This window comes from Aplysia californica, unplaced genomic scaffold, assembly GCF_000002075.1.
Source record: "Aplysia californica isolate F4 #8 unplaced genomic scaffold, AplCal3.0 scaffold00629, whole genome shotgun sequence".
Taxonomy (NCBI): Eukaryota; Metazoa; Mollusca; class Gastropoda; order Aplysiida; family Aplysiidae; genus Aplysia; species Aplysia californica.
The window spans coordinates 252463-258265 of record NW_004797899.1 but is presented as its reverse complement, the minus strand read 5'-3'; positions in this window follow the sequence as shown (position 1 = coordinate 258265).

Below are 5803 nucleotides of genomic sequence, written 5' to 3'. Positions count from 1 at the left end.
TTCTCTTCTATCGTGAATAGAAGTCAGAATAGTTGCGATTGAAGGGGGTGGGGTGGGGGGAGGGGGTCACCTGGTTTCTGAGGTAAAATTAGCGAGAAAATGTCCGCCAAAGTCTGGTGACTTCCATAGCTTGAGAGTCCTTGGAAACTACAAGTTGACATTTTGTTCCTTAAATCAACGTTTTTCGTTAAAATCCACACTGAAATGTGTTTTTTAATGGATTTTAAAGACGTTGAGTTAAAATACCAAACTTTGATCAAATTTGCCTGTCGGGTAGAAAAATTCCAGTTTCTTCAATGTCATTTCTTTGACAAGCGCCTGATTGACTATGATGCCTCACAAATTTGAGGTCTGCTGACAAACTGTTTCTTCTCGCATTCCACAAATGGAGGTATTGACTAAAAATCGACACTTGGGTCAAATTTGTACATTTTTTTTGTTAATGCCATATTCTATAATTATAACATGCCTTTTATTATTTCCTACTTGTCAATTGTAAAAACTTCAAGCTATAAGTGTGATGTATATATTTCCTTTAGGCTTGAATCGGAGAAGTAACTCATTTTGTCAGCACGCTTGTGGATCCTGAGTGTTTGAACTGTAGAAGTATTTGTGTATGTATGAGAACATTGCCACTGTCAGTGGTACGGTCTGTTAGCTTTACTGTACTTTGTTGACCGATCCTCTGTTTATGACAGTGTCACCCAAGATTGATTTATTGTTGTCCAAATGATGAAATATTGTGATAACAACACAACCACATACAGAAGGAATCGGAGAGAGAAATAATTTATCAGAATGATTTTCCTATTATTGTGTCTTTCATTTCTTTAGAGGGATTGCAATGTAACCTAATTTCTCATCTTTCCAAGATATTATCTAGAACATGTGGTCCTTTTGAATGTCTGTCAGAGGAAGATGTGGAGTTAAACGTGTGTGTGTGTGTGTGTGAGTGTGTGTATGAGAGAGAGAGAGTATTATATATCATCTTTTCCTAAAGCAGTTACTTGAATGTTTTCTGATCTCCTTGTGCTTAGATCTGCCTCCATCATACAGCTGTGTTTGTCTGTCTTTGTCTGTCTTTGTCTGCCTTTGTCTGTCTTTGTCTGTCTTTGTCTGTCTTTGTCTATCTTTGTCTGTCTTTGTCTGTCTTTGTCTATCTTTGTCTGTCTTTGTCTGTCTTTGTCTGCCTTTGTCTGTCTTTGTCTGCCTTTGTCTGTCTTTGTCTGCCTTTGTCTGTCTTTGTCTATCTTTGTCTGTCTTTGTCTGTCTTTGTCTGTCTTTGTCTGTCTTTGTCTATCTTTGTCTGTCTTTGTCTGTCTTTGTCTGCCTTTGTCTGTCTTTGTCTATCTTTGTCTGTCTTTGTCTGTCTTTGTCTGCCTTTGTCTGTCTTTGTCTGTCTTTGTCTGTCTTTGTCTGTCTTTGTCTGCCTTTGTCTGCCTTTGTCTATCTTTGTCTGTCTTTGTCTGTCTTTGTCTATCTTTGTCTGTCTTTGTCTGTCTTTGTCTGCCTTTGTCTGTCTTTGTCTGCCTTTGTCTGTCTTTGTCTGCCTTTGTCTGTCTTTGTCTATCTTTGTCTGTCTTTGTCTGTCTTTGTCTGTCTTTGTCTGCCTTTGTCTGTCTTTGTCTGTCTTTGTCTGCCTTTGTCTGTCTTTGTCCTGCAACGTTTGCCAAGTTGTAAAATAAAATGAAAAGGACCTGAAGACTACATTTGAAACAACAGTAGGTTTCTCCGTCAAATGGTTCTGAGAATTCTTTGTTAACTTTAGAGATTCCTGTCTTGAAGAAAGATACGAAATTTTCTCTGTCCATTTTGTTACGCGTACTTTGGCTTTTCTCTCTGTAAAATATTCTTCTTCTCACAGAACTGCCGGATCTTGAAACCACAATAAGTAAAAAGGTAGAAGTCAATAGTTTCTGGCTAATGTGATTGCTGTTGTTTCCTCTGTAGTCTTCATTTGAACACAGCTATTTTTGTGTATGCCTGTCTCTCAGCATTGCTGCAACAAGGTCAGTTCTATCAGTTGTACAAATGTCAGAGGAACTCAAGGTCAGCTGCTCTGCTTTTGATGGGTGTGCTTTTTGTATTGTTTGCCGAGACATTCCGAATTTGACGTCATCGTGACTTGCCGTTGTGACAGATCCGGATAAAATGGTTTGCACAGTATTTCATATATAGAATGTACGATGTGATCTTTAATGTTTGTGGTGTGAATTTATCAATGGTTAGTTGTCATAAAACAATGGTTTATGTCTCGTTGTCCACATTTCAGGTTTCCTGTATAGCCAATGTTCAGAGCGGAGCCTCCTGGTCTCAGTGTCTTTGTGTGCTGAATCTTTGCTGGTCAACTTTTTGGTCAAACTGATACGGTATTGCTGTCGTATAAATTGAGAAGTTTTTTAATAATAAGTTGTCAGGACACTCTCAATTATTTTCCCAAGTAAACTTTTGTCAAAACATTTCCAAGTTCTTGTCGTTTGTGTTATCAAAAAGTGTTAAACAAAAATTAATGAATTCAATTTTGTAACCATGTGTTTTGTGGATGTAAAAAGTCGAATGCTTCATTTTAAAAATACTCTTTTGTTTATTGGTGGGTACTGATGTGTGTCAGAAATCTGTGAATGAGGCAGAGTGGATAACCAGCTAGTTCAAACTACTCAACTTTCTCCAAGGTAAAGCAGGCCAGGGAAAAGAACAAGCTGTACTTGTACTGTGTGTGTGTGTGTGTGTGTGTGTGTGTGTGTGTGTGTGTGTGTGTGTGTGTGTGTGTGCACAGGCAGTGAATGTTTCTGCTGTGAATACATTGTTGCTGTCACTGTGTGTGTGTGTTTGTGTGTGTGTGTGTGGTATGTGTGCACAAACTGAATGTTTCCGCTGTGAATACATTGTTGCTGTCACTGTGTGTGTGTGTGTGTGTGTGTGTGTGTGTGGTATGTGTGCTCAAACTGAATGTTTCCGCTGTGAATACATTGTTGCTGTCAACGCGAGGAAAAAACTACCGTTCGAAAGCTTCAAAAATATGTTTATGGCTTCCAAAAAAGTGAATTATTCATCTGTTTCTATAAATTTCTCATTTTTGCATGTGCTTCCAAATATTCATGAAGGCCGTTAAGATAACCCAGCTAGATTTAGTGACAAGATTAGCCTCTGCTGTGTGTGAGACTCCTGGAAATGTTGGAAGTTTGGGAGAATTGGGATCTTAGTCTTTGGTGCAGTCAGTGTAGGCTTAAGTTTTTGTGTAGTCTATCGCACGGAGGCTGGCAGCCCTCTCTGGCATGAAATCTGACTGTATTATCATATGTCTCGTAGTCATAGTAATCCTTTCTACCCATTTCTTTGTGAACTTTCAGTTTGTCTGTATACAGGTTACCATAGTTACCTGTCTTTAGAACTGGATAACTGGAAGGCTTTTCATGGAAGACCATCCCTCTGTTTCTGTCTGATTGTGTTGCTGACAGTTGTTTGCGTACGTTTGGACTGTCTCATGCTGTGCTTTGATCCCAGCGATACGGTACCAAAATAGAAATATACCGCTAGCATGCTGTGTGTCGTATTTCCAGATCTGTGTGCTGTAGTGCTCTGTGCCATGGTACTGCACATTGCTTTCTCTTGTGTCGGTGTTGAGCTGTGTCGTTCATCTGTTTGTCTGTGTGAGCTACAGATGGGAAAGTAAATGTGGTTTCATGAAGAAAGTTTCCTGGGGTTTGCTTTGGTACTTTGTATTTTGTTTGGGTGGTTTTTTCACCTGCTCAGTTTTTTATAACAATGAACTTGACACTGATTTGTGAATGTTCTATGTTGTACCAGGTACTTGAAGCTATGTGGGAGTTGGCTTTTCAGAAAAAAGCTTATTGTAAACTTTTGAAGACTTGTCTTACTCTGGTTCAAGGTTACTAAATGGGAAGAGACTCCAGTGTGTGGGGAAAGTTGTGGGGGGGGGGGGTTGTGGAGAGATGTGTTTAGAGTGGGACAACAAGCAGGCCTACAGTGTAGCCTCTAGAACCACATCGACGGGACCGGGAGAAAATGTTACAGAATAGAGAGTTGTCGTTATAGAGAGTTGTCGCTATAGAGGGTTGTCGCTATAGAGGGTTGTCGCTATAGAGAGTTGCCGTTATAGAGAGGCAACCAAAGATATTACTAATGATACATTAGGGGAAAATCGGGACCTGGGCACCGTGTCGCTCTAGAGAAGATGTCGTTATATCGAAGGTGGTATATGGAGAGGATTTCGTTATATCGAAGGTCGGTATAGAGAGGCCACACTGTCTATCAAAGCCGATAAACCACATCTCAGTCTGTTACAAAAAGTACAGAATTCTAGCGAGGAGATACTTGTGACAGGTTCAGAAGTTCCCACCAGCTCTTTTGGCGTTATGCAAATGTTGCGCATACTTTGTAGAAGAAGTGATGCTCTATGCTGGTAGTATTGTGCTTTACTTGTTTTCTGGAGGCAAAGAACTCTTGAACATGTCGTTTGTGGAGACCACTTGGGACTGGGAGGAATTTCCACACATTCAACGTTCTGGTTTTGTTTTTATGTGTAAGGAAGAATAATTACTGGAGGCCATATCTATGGTTTTGTGTTTGGTATTTTTCAGATTTTGTGTTTTTTGCTCTGAAATAAAGTGAAGCAAACCAGCACAGGCTTGTCATGTGGTTTGTTGGAGATGTAAAACGGGAGTGTGTTGGAGATGTAAAACGGGAGTGTGTTGGAGAGTTTGTTGGAGATGTAAAACGGGAGTGTGTTGGAGATGTAAAACGGGAGTGTGTTGGAGAGTTTGTTGGAGATGTAAAACGGGAGTGTGTTGGAGATGTAAAACGGGAGTGTGTTGGAGAGTTTGTTGGAGATGTAAAACGGGAGTGTGTTGGAGATGTAAAACGGGAGTTTGTTGGAGATGTAGTAGAACGGGAGTTTGTTGGAGATATAGAACGGGAGTTTGTTGGAGATATAGAACGGGAGTTTGTTGGAGATGTATAGGAACGGGAGCTGGAAGTTTTCTCAGACTGCCAATTGTGTTGGGTGGGGCAGAAAAGCAGGGGGGACAATATTGCCGATAATTGATGAATAATGCTTTATTAATGCTTCCTGTGCACATCACAGACCAGGAATAATGGCTAATGAGCTGCTGAGCTCAGACGTATGAAATTTACCTTGGCCTTTGTCTTTTGTCCGTCTTCATTTACTTTCCTTTACTGCTGTCCATGTTTAGTTTCCTTCCTTTTCTTCAGCATAACAAGCGGGCCAAGTGCACAATCTTCTCTGTAAACTTCCGTGGACATTGTCAAAGACGGACACCCGTGGTTGGAAGAAATGTTTCTTCTCTATGATAGTTTTAAACAGTTCGTGGAACGTGAAGTGGTCGTCTGTCTGGCTGAATGTCATGGACTTAGACAGAGTGGGAGCAGCTCTGACTCTACTGTGTTGTGCCGTGAGGCCTTGAACTTGATGATGCTTTACAGAATGAACGACGGACTTGGAAAAGAAGGAAAGGCTAGCCGCACTTAATAATGATGGCTAGACTGACAAACTGCCAAAAATAGGCCTACCGAATTGTAAATAAATTTTTAGTTTGCAATACCAAAGAGACGAAACCAAAAGGTGGCTGACTGACAGTGTATTTTAAACCGCAACAATTATTACTAATGGGACCTGTGTACTCCACAGGTTTCGCTCAATAGGGCCTAACCGAAGTACGGCTGTACATTCTCAGTGTAGAATTCTGTGGGCTAGACACTTCGGGAAAAGAATGGAGGCGGTGAGCAATAAACAGACCACGGTGCTGTGCGTTGTAAGTCCCGG